Source organism: Protopterus annectens, chromosome 6.part0, assembly GCF_019279795.1.
Source record: "Protopterus annectens isolate FY-2018-M chromosome 6.part0, PAN1.0, whole genome shotgun sequence".
NCBI lineage: Eukaryota > Metazoa > Chordata > Ceratodontiformes > Protopteridae > Protopterus > Protopterus annectens.
Genome location: NC_056737.1, coordinates 953,650,140 through 953,668,801, shown reverse-complemented (window position 1 = coordinate 953,668,801; position 18,662 = coordinate 953,650,140).

Here is an 18,662-nt window from a genome sequence, read left to right as displayed (position 1 = left end):
CCACATGTTGTAACAGCCTAAGTTATTTATGGTGCATCCCCCCCTAGACTCAATAATACAGGGCCATATACCACTGTTACATACATTGGCCTCTGGAGTGCATAAGGGCACACATGTATTGTGTAGGTGAAGGCCACACATATATGGCTCCAGCCCCACTGTATGTGTGGGGGATACAACAGCAGTGGACTGATGCCAGGGATGGCAGCATGACATACTCACAGCCTGTAGACATATATTGCTCTGTATATGTATATATGTAGGTGGTTATATTTATATATAGATGTACATATACATATCAATTTCTATATGTCAATATGTATATGTGTATATATCTATATAGATATCTGGATAATTATATATACATATATTTTCACCATATGTCCTGAACATTGAGTGTAGCCCTACCTCAGCCCCTTTAGTCCCAACTCCATAGTGCAAGGGGATGTCAGTGTCTATAGCAGGTATATTTGTAGATTATTGCTACTATAATAGGCACTGTCTTCACAGACATGGTCTGTGTGGGAGTTCACATCTGCTTTTACAATGCGCACCATTGGTTACTGACAAACATCCAAAGAACATCATAGTACAGTACCGCTGATAGCATGTAATTCTCCTGTGAACTACAGCAGAGATAATGGCTAATATATGTGGACATTCTGACACACTCTGGACAGTTCAGAGGTGTATACAGAACCCCTTAGTACAATACATGTGGACCAAGCCTGACAATGTGGATGTTAACAGCCATGTAGATGGGTATAACACATAATGACTGGTATACATTTGCCCCCATAGGTTATGCATTCACACACCCCTGTCTGTCCTGACACATAATAACCACTGGTACAGAGGTCCCATGGCCACATACTACCCACTAGATATTGACATACATCTGTACAGCATCCCACTGCTCTGTATGACATACATGACTGTTAAGGGAGGACCACCAGCAGTATATCTGGCAAGTATCTGGACATGACATCTCACTGGGTATGCACACTAAGCTGCTAGGCATGTAACAAAGCACTGTGCAGGCTACAGGCAGATTGGCTCAACACTGTCCTACATTTCCTATGGGGAAATGCACATGTACCTGCATATATAGCAGACTCTACAGGCATGTCACAGCACAGAGTATGATACATCAGTGTAAAAGTACATAAACACAGCCAGTTTGAACACAGCCACAGCCACGTATGGTAATCTAGCATTATATTACACTATATGGACTATTTGTTCAACACCATCCTCATATGTGCCACTCACACACTAACCCTACATATACTGGGCCACTATACAGTGTGGCCCAATGCCTATCTGTGGTATGGGGCATGGTTGTGTATGGCTCTACAAACATGTAAGCCGATAGGGTAACATGCAGTGCCATCTACCACAGTCTGTACACAGGCCAAAGTACATATTATCAATGCACACACTGTCGACATTCACCTTATATATACATACCTCATTACTGCACACACAACCACAGAATGTCCAGGTGATGTCATCAGATATAACCCCTACTATACATAACATGTGTAGCAGTCTGATATCTCACGGGCTTGTTTTCAGTTATGATGTCACTAATTATGGTGTGCAGCACATATGCACCTCTTACTGCATGACATATGTATAAAGGTTGACAGAATTGTGGCTGGAGGCACATACACAGGACCAATATTTCCATGTTGTTGTGATAACCTCATACATTTAATGTTGTAACAGGGTTTGTTGCAACATATGTCCTATGAAGGATATCAAGTCAGTAACTCTCACAACTGTCACCATCTACAGACTGCAATCCTCACACTACCTTTTGCACTCCCCAGACAAGTGGTCTGTGGGTAACACATGAAACAAAAGGCACCACACACTGCCCAGTCTAGAGATGATCCTACAGATGGGGTTCCCTCATAAACATTGCAATGACATGGCAGTTATTAAAATATGTTGGACAGCCATATCCACACACACCCTGTTAAACCATTACTCCAAATGCAGTATAGCAGCACTTACAGTCTGTAGTCAGGTCAGGCACATCCCCCTCCTATGTGTTGCCCTGTTTACACAGTGTATGTTGTTAGAGGTAAATCCCCAATCCATCTGAGATGCTGTTTGTCAAACAACAGAACGAGTTCCTGCTCACAGTGAATGAAAAGGCCCAACATCAACATGATGTTCCTAGATATTGGAGTGCCTTTCCATGCAATTGGCAATGGGAATGCTACCACAGCTGTTCCACATGCAATCAGCTAGAGGAGGGCTGCAATTCATGCAGAGGCCATCAGCTGATCATGAGCATCAATGAAAATACACATGCTGCTGCCTAAGCAAATCAGGAGTAGGTCTCCACATCCACCAGAGAGGGAGTGAGAGAGGCAGACAGAGGCAAAGTAAAGTCAGGGAGGAGTGGGAGAGTAAAACATAAGCATATTTGTGTCACAAACCTACCAGTACAGGGTATCAAACCCCTGACAATTATGTAGCGCTATTACTTTTCTATGTGGTTATCAGATGCACCACATAGGTTACATGTTTAGGAGCCCTCGAAACATATATCTGATGGCGAGTGGCATCTGCAACAGGGATATGGTAACTATATGGTAGGTGTAGTACACATGCCTGTCAACATGAACAGGTGCCAGTATCAACACAGACACACTCTCACAGGGATGTACACACATTGACACACATGACAGGGCCAGGAATACAACTCATCACTAGTAAGATTGACACAACACATTACTGTGCAGGTATCACATGCACCACAGGGGTCATACAGAGGTTATATGGGCAAAGGGTATGTGGAGGTGTCTGACATTGGACAGCATGCTTCAGTATGCCAATGGGGGTTGATCATAGGCATCATACAACACACACACGCACACACGCACACATGCACACACGCACACACACACACACACACACACACACACACACACACACACACACACACACACACACACACACACACACACTCGCACATGGTGCCAGTACTGACATGCATGGGTGCATTGCTTCACGGGTGTGTAGTGTTTGACTGTGCCAGATAGATATACAAGGCTAGGTGATGGTTATAATTGGCATCAGCCCACATGACAATGGACTGCATTGTGGCTTAGGGCTGGAGTTTCTGGATTTGCCCACAAAGGTGGGTATTGAATTCACCATACAGTCACCTGGGTGAATATTGTGTGTGGCTAATGTTGTGCATTGCTTGCCATGTATGTGTTCCTTAGTCCATGACATGAACAGTGTCTGGGATGTCCACACCTCCCACATGCATGTACAGTGACATGTGGAACTGTACCTGGCGTGTCTGGCCCATGTTGTGTACACAGATTATCATCAGATGTGCCAATCCTGGCCTCATGTGGTGAGGAACTGGCAATGGACAGCAGGTTTACCCTGCACCTACATTGACAGCATAATACTGGCATTCCCTGGTGTCAGTGGCATCTGTCCATACAGGGCATGCTTTCAGGCATGGTATGTCCTTTATGAGCCACATTTGATGGCACCACAGATGTTGCAGGTGTCCAGTGGGGAACATGGGGAAGGTGCGCTGTTGGCAAGTATGTGCCTACTGGACAGATGGACTGGGTGCCACACCCTCTGTAGCCCACTGCAGTCACACCATGGTTACTATCAGTAGGCAATATGCAGGGTACTACCAACATAGTGGCTGTTACCGAGGCAAGTGTGTGTGTGTGTGTGTGTGTGTGTGTGTATATGAGAGTGTTCTCTGGGTTATACTAGGGTTGCTAACTTTGTTTGCCTGGCATTGATGTCACATGTATTGGTATGGATTTGTATCTCAGCCTCTCAGCTATTTCACATCTGTTATCCCTGTATGGTGGACATTTAGATATATACAAGGGCCACCATATAAGAAATTTGCAAAACCCACTTCACATTGAGCCAAGTTGTTACACACTCACAACCACCTCCACACAGGATACAAGTTACAAACACAAACACAAACACACACACACACACACACACACACACACACACACACACACACACACACACACACACACACACACACCTGTCATGTCTGGGATTAGAACTCCTACCTACCTAGTTTATTTCACTACACCACTATGCAGTTATGGAACACACCATGGAGATTACTGGAGTACTCTTTCCCCAAAGATGTATTTCACAATGAATGACATCAGTAGGCTTGCCAAAGTAGGGCATTTGAATTGTAATGAGTTTGGCTAGGCTAAAATGCATTGCTCCCTACACAGAAATTGCAACACACACAAAAAATCCACAACCACCATGTTTGGGGATAGAACCCCTACCAGAGCTCTATATAACACTACAGCATGAAGTTGTTATAGGACGCACCATGGGGATTACTGGAGTACTCCTTCCACAATGGTGTATTTCACAATGAAAGACATCAGCAGGATTGCCAAAGTAGGGCATTTGAATTGTAGTGAGTGTGGCTAAGCTAAAATGCATTGCTCCCATACAGACATTGAAACACAAACAAAACATCCACAATCACCATGTGTGGGGATAGAGCTACTACCAGACTTCTATATCACACTAAAGCATGAAGCAGTTATAGGACACACTATGGTGATTACTGGAGTACACCTTCCTCAAAGGTGTATTTCACAATGAATGACATCAGCAGGATTGCCAAAGTAGGGCATTTGAACTGTAGTGAGTGTGGCTAGTCTAAAATGCATTGCTCCCTACACAGATATTGAAACACACACAAAACATCCACAAGAGCCATGTGTGGGGATAGAACCCCTACCAGAGTTTTACATCACACTGCAGTATAAAGCTGTTATAGGACACTCCTTGGCGATTCCTGGAGTACTCCTTTCCCCAAAGATGTATTTCTCAATGAATGACATCAGCAGGATTGCCAAAGTAGGGCATTTGAATTGAAGTGAGTGTGGCTAGGCTAAAATAGATTGTTCCCTACACAGAGATGCACACAGTTGTCATGTCTGGGATTAGAACTTCAACCTAGCTAATTCATCACACTACAGTAGTATGCAGTTATAGGATGTGCCATGGAGATTATTGGGCTACAGCTTTCTGAAACGTGCATTTCACAGTGTATGACATCAACAGCCTTGACAAAGTAGGGCATTTGAATTGTAGTGAGTGTGATTAGCATAAAATACATTGCTCTCTACATGGACAGAGACACACACACACACACACACACACACACACACACACACACACTGCACGCGCGCACACACACGTGCACACACACTCGCACACACACACACATGCACACATAAACACACACATGCACATATATATATATATATATATATATATATATATATATATATATATATATATATATACATAAACATATATACATACAAATGCTTGCATCTATAGATATATATGTCACCATTTATATGTCTAAATATATACAGCAGGTTATATATATGTAAGCAGATATATATATATCTATGTAGGTATATAAGGACATAGTTATATTTATGTAAGCAGATATATATATATGTATATATATATATATATATATATATATATATATATATATATGTATATATATATTTATTTAGGTATATACTGACATGCATCTGTAGATAATACTGGGAAAATAAAAAAAAAACATATATGTCTACATGCACGATTAATGGAGTTGAGAGGCCCAAAACAATATACGTCTTGTACGAATAGGGATACCCCCCACAGCCAAACACGTCCTCCCTGCAATACACTACCAAGGGTTGCAGATCCCATAACCAGGACCTGACATGACATGGGCATAAGATGCTAAAAGTACTCTAGCCCACCTGTATGATGTCAGGCTGTTATTGGTAACGTATGCAGTACAGTCTGGCTCCCATAGGTAATGCACAATGTGGAAGCTATCAACATCCCTAGGATACATATATACAGACACATATATGCAGATACAGATATACATATTATATATATATATATATATATATATATATATATATATATATATATATATTTATATATATATATATATATATATATATATATATATATATATATATATATTTATGTGTGTGACTACACATACACATGCAGAGATATGTATAGTAAGATACATATGTAGAAGGTGCACACAATATGGAACAGCCACTATGCATACAGTTAACACCTTAACAACTGGACACCGTATGAGCCACCCATACAAATGACAATCATTGCCTGCAACATATACCCACAGAGAGGTCATAGGATATAACACCACACACAGGTTTGCATAAATGGAAAACCTTTATTTGTGTACTATCACAGTTGTATAAGCCATGTCATATAGCTGTTCAGCCTCTGACATCCATATAAACAGAGTAATGCAACTGTGAAACAGTTATACTAATACAGTAGTCTGGAAAGGTTCACAACTGTTGCGGTCCAGGCCAAGCCCTTCAAATTGTACAATAGTAAAGACAGACTGGGCCACAGGATACCAAACAATCAACAGTAAGTGATGCATGTGTATAGTTCAGCAGCCTCTATCTACACTCTGTACACATTCACTAGGTGATAAAGACCTCAGTTGACACAATAGGATGTAACTGTTACATAACAAGGCATAACTGTCACCATCACAAGCACACTGACAAACAGAACAGTCTGTATGGCAGGAGGCAGTAGGCCTGCATTAACCCAATTTATGTAATTAATTTAAATATAGATGAATTGTATGGTAATGTACATCCAGATACCTTAAGGCAGCTCACCCTTGATACCCCACATGTTGTAACAGCCTAGGTTATTTACGGTGCATCCCTTCCTAGACTCAATAATACAGGGCCATATGCCACTGTTACATACACTGGCCTCTGTGCATAAGGGCGAACATGTGTTGTGTAGGTGAAGGCCACACATATATGGCTCCTGCCCCACCGTATTTGTGGGAGATACAACAGCAGTGGACTGATGACAGGAATGGCAGCATGACATACTCACAGCCCATCTGTATATGTGTAGACATATATTGCTCTGTATATGTATATATCTAAGTGTTTATATTTATATATATATGTACATATGCATATCCATCTCTATATGTAGATATGTATATGTATATATATATATATATCTATATAGATATCTGGATAATTATATATACATATATTTTCACCATATGTCCTGAACATGGAATGTAGCCCTACCTCAGCCCCTTTAGTCCCAACTCCATAGTGCAAGGGGATGTCAAGTGTGTATAGCAGGTATATTTGTAGACAGTTGCTACTATAATTGGCATTGTCTTCACAGACATGGTCTGTGTGGGAGTTCACATCTGCTTTTACAATACGTGCCATTGGTTACTGACAAACATCCTAAGGACATCATAGTACAGTACTGCTGCTAGCATGTGATTCTCCTGTGAACTACAGCAGAGATATTGGCTAATATATTCTGACACACTCTGGACATTCTAGAGGTGTACACAGAACCCCTTAGTGCAATACATGTGGACCAAGCCTGACAATGTGGATGCTAACAGCCATGTAGATGGGTATAACACATAATGACTGGTATACATTTTCCCCCCTAGGTTATGCATTCTCACACCCCTGTCTGTCCTGACACATAATAACCACTGGTACAGAGGTTCTATGGCTAGATTCTACCCACTAGATATTGACATACATCTGTACAGCATCCCACTGCTCTGTATGACATACATGACTGTTAAGGGAGGACCACCAGCAGTACATCTGGCAAGTATCTGGACATGACATCTCACTGGGTATGTACACTAAGCTGCTAGGCATGTAACAAAGCACTGTGCAGGCTACAGGCAGATTGGCTCAACAATGGCCTAAATTTCCTATGGGGAAATGCACATGTACCTGCATATATAGCAGACTCTACAGGCATGTCACAGCACAGAGCATGATACATCAGTGTGAAAGTACATAACCACAGCCAATGTGAACACAGCCACAGCCACGTATGGTAAGCTAGCGTTATATTACACTATATGGACTATTTGTTCAAAACCATCCTCATATGTGCCACTCACACACTAACCCTACATATACTGGGCCACTATACAGTGTGGCCCAATGCCTGTCTGTGGTATGGGACAAGGTTGTGTATGGCTCTACAAACATGTAAGCCGATAGGGTAACATACAGTGCCATCTCCCACAGTCTGTACACAGGCCAAAGTACATATTATCAATACACACACCGTCGACATTCACCTTATGTATACAGACCTCAGTACTGCACACACAACCACAGAATGTCCAGGTGATGTCATCAGATATAACCCCCACTATACATAACATGTGTAGCAGTCTGATATCTCACGGGCTTGTTTTCAGTTATGATGTCACTAATTATGGAGTACAGCACATATGCACCTCTTACTGCATGACATATGTATAAAGGTTGACAGAGTTGTGGCTGGAGGCAAATACACAGGACCAATATTTCCATGTTGTTGTGATAACCTCATACATTTATTGTTGTAATAGGGTTTGTTGCAACATATGTCCTATGAAGGATATGATGTCAGTAACTCTCACAACTGTCACCATCTACAGACTGCAATCCTCACACTACCTTTTGCACTCCATAGATAGGTTGTCTGTGGGTAACACATGAAACAAAAGGCACCACACACTGCCCAGTCTACAGTTGATCCTACAGATGGGGTTCCCGCATAAACATAGCACTGACATGGCAGTTATTAAAATATGTAGGACAGCCATATCCACACACACCCTGTTAAACCATTACTCCAAATGCAGTATAGCAGCACTTACAGTCTGTAGTCAGGTCAGGCACATCCCCCTCCTATGTGTTTCCCTGTTTCCACAGTGTATGTTGTTAGAGGTAAATCCCCAATCCATGTGAGATGCTGTTTGTCAAACAACAGAATGAGTTCCTGCTCACAGTGAATGAAAATGACCAACATCAACATGATGTTCCTAGATATTGGAGTGCCTTTCTATGCAATTGGCAATGGGAATGTTACCACAGCTGTTCCACATGCAATCAGCTAGAGGGGGGCTGCAATTCATGCAGAGGCCATCAGCTGATCATGAGCATTAATGAAAATGCACATGCTGCTGCCTAAGCAAAGCAGGAGTAGGTCTCCATCCACCAGAGAGGGAATGGGAGAGGCAGACAGAGGCAAAGTAAAGTCAGGGAGGAGTGGGAGAGTAAAACATAAGCATGTTTGTGTCACACACCTACCAGTACAGTGTATCAAACCCCTGACAATTATGTAGTGCTACCACATTTCTATGCGGTTATCAGATGCACCACATAGGTTACATGTTGAGGAGCCCTCGAAACATATATGTGATGGTGAGTGGCATCTACAACAGGGATATGGTAACTAAACGGTAGGTGCAGTACATGTGCCTGTCAACATGAACAGGTGCTAGTATCAACACAGACACACTCTCACAGGGATGTACACACATTGAACACATGGCAGGGCCAGGAATACAACTCATCACTAGTAAGATTGCCACAGCACATTACTGTGCTAGGTATCACATGCACCACAGCAGTCATACAGAGGTTGTATGGGCAATGGGTATGGGGAGGAGTCTGACATTTGACAGCATGCTTCAGTATGCCAATGGGGATTGTAGTGAGTGTGAATGTGATCATATGCATCATACAACACACACACACACACACACACACACACACACACACACACACACACACACACACACACACACACACACACACTTGCACATGGTGCCAGTACTGACATGCATGGGTGCATTGCTTCACAGTTGTGTAGTGGTTGACTGTGCCAGACAGCTATACAAGGCTAGGTGATGGGTATAATTGGCATCAGCCCACATGACAATGGTCTGCATTGTGGCTCAGGGCTGAAGTTTCTGGATTTGCCCACATAGGTGGGTATTGATTTCACCATCCAGTCACCTGGGTGAATATTGTGTGTGGCTAATGTTGTGCAGTGCATGCCATGTATGTGTTCATTAGTCTATGACATGGACAGTGTCTGGGATGTCCACACCTCCCACATGCATGTAGAGTGACATGTGGAACTGTACCTGGGGTCTGGCTCATGTTGTGTACACAGATTATCATCAGATGTGCCAGTCCTGGCATCATGTGGTGAGGAAGTGGTAATGGACAGCAGGTTTACCCTGCACCTGCATTGATAGCATGATGCTGGCATTCCCTGGTGTCAGTGGCATCTGTCCATACAGGGCATGTTTTCAGGCATGGTATGTCCTTTATGGACCACATTTGATGGCACCACAGATGTTGCAGGTGTCCAGTGGGGAACATGGGGAAGGTGCACTGTTGGCATGTATGTGCCTGCTGGACAGATAGACAGGGTGCCATGCCCTCTGTAGCCCACTGCAGTCACACCATGGTTACTATCAGTGGGCAATATGCAGGGTACTGCCAACATAGTGGCTGTTGCCGAGGCAAGTGTGTGTGTGTGTGTGTGTGTGTGTGTGTGTGTGTGTGTGTGTATGAGAGTGCTCTCTGGGCTATACTAGGGTTGCTAACTCTGTTTGCCTGGCCTTGATGTCACATGTAGGAGTATGGATTTGCACCTCAGCCTCTCGGCTATTTCACATCTGTTATCCCTGTATGGTGGACATTTAGATATATACAAGGGCCACCATATAAGAATTTTGCAAAACCCGCTCCACATTGAGCCAAGTTGTTACACACTCACAACCACCTCCTCACAGGATACAAGTTACACACACACACACACACACACACACACACACACACACACACACACACACACACACACACACACCTTTCATGTCTGGGATTAGAACTCCTACTTACCTAGTTTATTTCTCTACACCACTACGCAGTTATGGGATGCACCATGGAGATTACTGGAGTACTCTTTCCCCAAAGGTGCATTTCACAATGAATGACATCAGTAGGCTTGCCAAAGTAGGGTATTTGAATTGTATTGAGTTTGGCTAGGCTAAAATGCATTGCTCCCTACATAGACATTGAAACACACACAAAACATCCACAACCGCCATGTGTGGGAATAGAACCCCTACCAGAATTCTATATCACACTACAACATGAAGTTGTTATAGGATGCACCACAGGTATTATTGGAATACTCCTTCCCCAAAGGTGTATTTCACAATGAATGACATCAGCAGGATTGCCAAAGTAAGGCATTTGAATTGTAGTGAGTGTGGCTAGGCTAAAATGCATTGTTCCCTATACAGACATTGAAACACACACAAAACATCCAAAACTGCCATGTTTGGGGATAGAACCCCTACCAGAGCTCTATATAACACTATAGCATGAAGCTGTTATAGAACGCACCATGGGGATTACTGGAGTACTCCTTCCCCAATGGTGTATTTCACAACGAATGACACCAGCAGGATTGCCAAAGTAGGGCATTTGAATTGTTATGAGGGGGGTAGTCTAAAATGCATTGCTCCCTACACAGATATTGAAACACACACAAAACATCCACAACCACCACGTGTGGGGATAGAACTCCTACCAGAGTTCTATATCACACTACAGCATGAAACGGTTATAGGACACGCTATGGGGCTTACTGGAGTACAACTTCCTCAAAGGTGTATCTCACAATGAATGACATCAGCAGGATTACCAAAGTAGGGCATTTGAATTGTTATGAGTGTGGCTAGTCTAAAATGCATTGCTTCCTACACAGATATTGAAACACGCACAAAACAACCACAATCACCATGTGTGGGGCTAGAACCCCTACCAGAGTTTTACATCACACTGCAATATGAAGCTGTTATAGGACACTCCATGGCGATTCCTGGAGTACTCCTTCCCCAAAGGTGTATTTCTCAATGAATGACATCAGCAGGACTGCCAAACAAGGGCATTTGAATTGAAGTGAGTGTGGCTAGGCTAAAATGTATTGTTCCCTACACAGAGATACACACAGTTGTCATGTCTGGGATTAGAACTTCAACCTGGCTAATTCATCACACTACAGTAGTATGCAGTTATAGGATGTGCCATAGAGATTACTGGGCTACAGTTTTCTGAAAGGTGTATTTCAAAGTGGATGACATCAGCAGCCATTCACAAAGTATGGCAATTGAATTGTGGTGAGTGTGACTAGCCTAAAAAGCATTGTTCTCTACACAAACAGTGACACACACACACATACACACACACACACACACACACACACACACACACACACACACACACACAGACACACACAGACACACACACACACACACACACACACACACACACACACACACACACACACGTACACACACACATGCACGCACACACGCACACACACATGCACACACGCATACACACACAGACGCACACACGCAGACATGCACAAACACACACACACACATACACACACGCACACACAGACACAGTTGCCATGTCTGGGATTAGAACTCCTACCTAACTAGTTTATCACACTACAGCAGTACGCAGTCATAGGAAGCAGCACATAGATTACTGGCCTACACCTTTCACAAGGGTGTATTTCAAAGTGTATGACCTCAGCAGGCTTGTCATAATACGGCTATGGGCAGGGCAGTGTATGTGCATGGGCCATAAAACATTCATCTAGAATTTGACACACCACATGTGGGCACACGCAGGGTTGTATTTCACAGGTACGTGTATACAACTGCTAGATGATTACTTCCTTGCACAGTCATGTTGCACAGCTAGCAGTTGCATCACATAATCCATAATGTTGACAGATACCAGCGGCTAAGGTCTACAGTGAATGACATCCAAACTTCATGTGGTTATAGCCATTTGGCTGTGTGCTGGTTGGGACAGGCCTCATAATAGATGGCCCCTTGTGACAGTCACTCTCTTCCACATATCTGTGTACATCTACTTTTGGCTTATTATAGTGTGTTATCCTTGGATGTATGCCTGCATTTCTATCCAGTGTGTGTGCTGTATACTGAGCAGTGTCTGCTCTAACATCTGTAACTGCCAGATATGTCTGGTCCACTGTTGTTTGCAGACATTTATTTAAGTGTGTGAGCATGCCCAGTATGACCTTTTAGTATGTTGTTAGCTGACATTGCCTTCATTTCTCTAAGTGTGTGAGCATGCCCAGTATGCCCTTCTGTATTGACTGTGAGGATTGATTCCAGGTAGTTTGTACTGCAGTGCAGACCTTTGTGTTGTACAACTACAGGTAGTATACTATTTCTGCAGGGTATCTGTCAATTATTAGGCAATATGGTGACAAACTGTGTAGGGGATATTGTGTACTGTAAGTGATTGTTTATGTGCTGCTTCAGCTGCATGGTACTGCTGTTAGCAGAGATATTCAGATATGTGTACTGTTATATACAGTGATGTTTTCTGTCATCATATACTGTCAGGTGGATATTCTTGCTCACAGTGATGGCTTGGGGGCAAGGGTGACTGCAGCTGTGTCCACGATTGTGGGCAGACACCTACATATTAATGGTAATTTATGTCATTCTGGAGGGGGAGCTGCTCACACTTGGTGCTGGGTTTGTGTATCCAGTTCAGCACCTTGGTACAGTGCTGGCAGAGGATCCCATACTTGTCTGCCCATCAGCATGACAGTATGGCCTTATCTTGTTGTGGCAATTCCTCACAGCTGTACAGATTTGCACAGGTTAGTCAAAGGCAGGGGTCATGGGTCAGGACATTTACCCTATTGTGGTGTACAGGCAGGTGTGTAGCCACCCATTTATGTGTTTGCAGCCAGAGATAGTGTATGCACACAGCTTGGTGTCAGACCCAGCACATTCCATGCTGCCCTTGCTCCCACACCCCCCTCTGTTATTCTAACCTCATACATACATTCTCTGATACTTTCTCTAAGGGTATCACCCCATCACGGGTGTGTGTTAGTGTTGGTCCACAGTTCATGCAGTAGAACATGGTGGACATGTTACTGTGGTTTGTCCACATGGCCTTGCATATGGCTTATGTGGAGTGTCTTATGTTGTTATTTGGGTGTCCGTGACATAACAAGCATTGGCAGTACATGTGAGACATGTGCCTTTGGCAGACGTCTGTGGGGCAATAGGTGTTGGTGCAGGCCAGATGTGGCAGGCAGTTGCATTCTGACAGTCCTACAGTCCCAGACCACCATACAGTATATCAGTATATTCCCCTGGGGTGACAGGTTAGGTGTGATGGTTGTTCATGCCAATACCTTCTATCAGTCGTGATCAGGTGGTGTGGATGCTGGCAGGGTGCTACCTGTAGCTAGGGACACACCTGCATGGGACACCTGCACTGCATGCTGCAGTATTCTGCTATTGCCATATACAAGTGGGGTCTTACTATACCCATTCTCCACAGCAGGGATATTGCCAGAGAGGTGCCTGCGGGGGTGTTTGCATGGCTGGGTGCATGTGTACTATGGACACTACTTGCATCTGACACAGATATGCATGGGGCATTACAGTTATGCTGACATGTGCAGGTACATCAGCTGATTCCAAATACATCAGTCCTACCTCCTTTGTGATCTGCAGGTGTTCAGGCAGACATCACCTGTATCCCCTACTACAGGTCCAGTTAATGTGATGCATACTTATATGTACAAATCCAATATATACTGTATGTCTGGGATACTTTCCCCTGTGTACTGCTTGTATATCTAGCCCAGCAGCCATGCCATGTCAGTCTTTCAGATGGTGATACATATTACCTCCATACATTTATAATGGCTTACTGCTAGCTTGTGTTATACTGGTGGGGATTGTCTTTGGCACTGCAGTCATGAGGGCTTGTCCCTGTCATCAGCAGTAGTGGGCAATGGCCACCAAGACTTACCGCAACATGCATACATACTGACCACTCTCACACATTATGAAACACACACCATCCTAACACACACACATAGACCTGCATATTGTGCAAATGCTTCAACCTATCCTGCTACCTTGCCCACCTCTGGGCATCTGTGCTCCACCTGTATTATACCTGCTCATACATGCTACTACATTTCTACACAGGATTTGGGGGGGCACAACCGAGTGTTATTACATTTCTACACTGGATTAGGGGAAGGGGCAGAGCTGACTGTTTCTACATGTCTACATAGGGGTGGGGGGGCACACCTGACTGTTGCAACATTTGTACATAGGATTGTGGGGGGACACACCTGACTGCTTCTACATTTCTACACCAGATTGGGGGGGGCACACCTGACTGTTACTACATTTCTGCATAGGATTGTGGGGGAGGGACACATCTGACTGTTTCTACACTTCTACACCAGATTGGGGGGGGGGCACACCTGACTGTTACTACATTTCTACGCTGGATTGGGGGTAGGGGCACACCTGACTGTTTATACATGTCTACATGGGAGTGGGGGGGGCACACCTGACTGTTGCTACATTTCTACATAGGGTTGTGGGGTGACACACCTGACTGTTTTTACATTTCTATACAGGATTGGGGGGCACACCTGACTGTTACTACATTTCTACACAGGATTGGGGGGCACACCTGACTGTTTCTACATGTCTACATGGGAGTGGGGGGGCAGACCTGACTGTTACTACATGTCTACATAGGGCTGTGGGGGGACACACCTGACTGTTTTTACATTTCTACACAGGATTGTGGGGCACACCTGACTGTTACTACATTTCTACACAGGACTGGGGGCACACCTGACTGTTTCTACATTTCTACACATGATTGGGTGGGGGGCACACCTTACTGTTTATACATGTCTGCATAAGATGGGGGGAGGCACACCTGGCACTTGCACACATTTCCTGTGACTGTACTGGTATGTCAGGTACTCCATTTCATTCTGTATTATAACCTATCATTCCGACAAAAAGAGTCATATCAGTGTACTACAGGTCTTAGCTTTGGTTGCCCTAAATATTAATGTCTGACTTCCTACCCTTCAGAACTAACATCTCACTGCCTGACCTGCTGTATTCTGTCTGTGTAGATCTGGGTGGAGGTTACCCATAGACATTCAGAGGCCATAGCACAGGCTCTGTTTGGGTTAGTCTACACCTGTCCTGCTGGCTGTGACTGTTGTTGGGTATGTGAACCTTCCTGACTGGCATGTGTGAGTCATATGGACACACATGTCACCCAGCACACTTCCTGCAGTGGGTTTTGTCACCATGTGTAGTACTGGCTACTATGGTGACTCCAGTATGTGTTACAGATGTCATGGTGCCACTATGGGTGTCTTCTATCTGCTGCCATAACATTCAGCCACACAATTCGCTTGCATGTTCACATCCATACTATAGATGCAGGTAACAGCTCATTCTACTCGATGTGGCAATTGGTAGGTTGATTGACTTACCTTGTGGGTGTGCCAGGATTGAGGATGGTGCTGGAGAGCTGCCTATGTTGGATGCACACAATACATTCCCTATACATGGTTGAGCACAGGTAGTGTCATGTTTGGCATCCCTTTTACTGTATGTGCAAGTCAGAGAGAGGTGTCATTCCCTGGGTCCCTACTGTGTCAGTGTATGTGCTATGCATTGCCTCTTTGCCAAGGCCAGGGCATACTGGGCACACCTCCATCTGCCTACTGGAGCAGGGTCAGGTTGTTCCACCTCTGAGTAACTCTGTGCCTGTGCAGGCCTTGGCATTGGTGGAGGGCTGTGTCGTCCCACCCCAAGCTGTTTCTGCTGAAGCTGGTTCTGCAGGATCATATTGTGTAGCATGGCACATACCATAACAATCTGAGAACATGTAGCTGGTGAGTACTGCAAGGCTCCACCGGATGTGTCAAGACACTGGAACCATGACTTGAGCATCCCAAACACGTGCTCTATTATAAGTCTGGTCTGTGCGTGTGCCCCATTATGGCATTCTTGTTCAGGTGTGTGTGCATTTCTGATGGGTGTTATCAACCACGGCTCCAGCGTGTAACCAGCATCCCCACTAGGTGACCATAGGGGATGTCCCCATTGGCAAATCTCTGGTACAGCTGCGTCAGATGCCAAATATGGGAATCATGATAGCTTCCAGGGCAGCCAACACACACATTCATTATAACGCCCTGGGCATCGCACATGACCTGGCAGTTGATTGAGGGGAGACCCTTGCGGTTGATGTAGGCCCTACCCTGATCACCGGGTGGTGCTTTGATACATATGTGCGTGTAGTGTATAGCACCCACTACCTCAGGGTATTCTGTTATTTGGTGGAAGAGATGCATATTGCTGGCCAACACCTCATAGGTTTTGAGGAAATATACATGCTCACTGGCATGTGCTGACATGGCATCAAGGAACTTGTGGAATACTCTGGATGCTGATGCCTGTGAGATCCCCATGATATCCCCAGTTGAGATTTGGGAGGTACCTGTGGCTAGTAATCCTAGGCCTACACATACCTTGGTAACCACTGGGATAGGTTCCCCTCGGTCAGTTTGGTGTGTCAGGCGTGGCCGGCACAGCTCAACAATTTGCTGTAGGAGGTCCATGTCCACCATATAGCACTTCACTATCTCCAGCTCATGCAACCCCTGGTAGGTTACCCTGGATCTGTACATTCTTCTCCATCTCCTCACTGTGGGTTGATCAGCAGCATTGACATCCTCACCACCCTCAGCTTCTTGCACATGATGTTCTATGTTGCCTGCTGTAGCCCCTATCATTTTATAGTTTTGTTTGTTAAAAGTTCCCCACTTGTATACACCAGTGGTGTAGAGTATGGGAAAAAAACAGAGAAGAAGGTGTTTGCATAGTTTATAGTAGTTTTCTGGGCTGGTCTGGTCTACTGCCTGTGTAAGTAGCAGATTCTGATACAGTTCCCCTGCCAGCTTTGCTAGTTCTCCTTGATTACCTTCCTACTGCTGTTTTCCCTTCCCATTGCCTTCTTGTTTAAGCTTGGGGGTGTGCCGTGCAAACACAGTGCTCAAATGTGCACAGAGCTGCTATTTCCTGGTTTAACTTTTTTTTTTCCTTTAAAACCCGGGGTGCAGCATGCACACCCACTTAGGCAATGTAAAGAGTACTAGGCAGACTCAGACATACCCTCTTGCTTAGCTGTACATAGCTTGGAGCAAACTTGAGCCACAGGGCTCCAATCTGCTTATAGTATGCCTGACCCCCCCCCATGATGTCAGCTAATTCCTAGGCTTGCACCAAGCTATTCCTGCTCTTACACTGCTGGGACCTGACTAGCATGCTGGGAAAAACTGGGATTCACTATCATTCCCCTCATTTGCATAGGATCGCCTGATAATGCATAGTTACATGCCTTACACTGAGCCTCCCCCCTTAGCAACCACTACTCACTGGCCATGTTGTTTTCTGCCTGCCATTGACTTTAATGGCAGAATAGAGATTTTAGTTAGAATGCTTATTTTAGGTTTATTTTCTTATTTTCCCCGATCCCGTTTGCGCGTCACTGCCCTACGCTTAAACAGCCGAGATCAGCTAAAAAAAATAAAAGTTTATTTTTTTTAATTTTTTTTAAGCTGTTTGCAATGTCAATGGCCTTATACTTGGCCATTGGCATGCTTCATGACTGATATGCAGCCTTTATTTGGAGCTGGCTCCGTTTTGGATTTTGCAGTAATGTACTTGGTTACTAACCGAGTACATTTCTGCAGATTACACTAGTCCTGCACAACCGGTTTCAAGTTTCCTGGATCACAAATTCACCTCATTTGCATGGATTTCT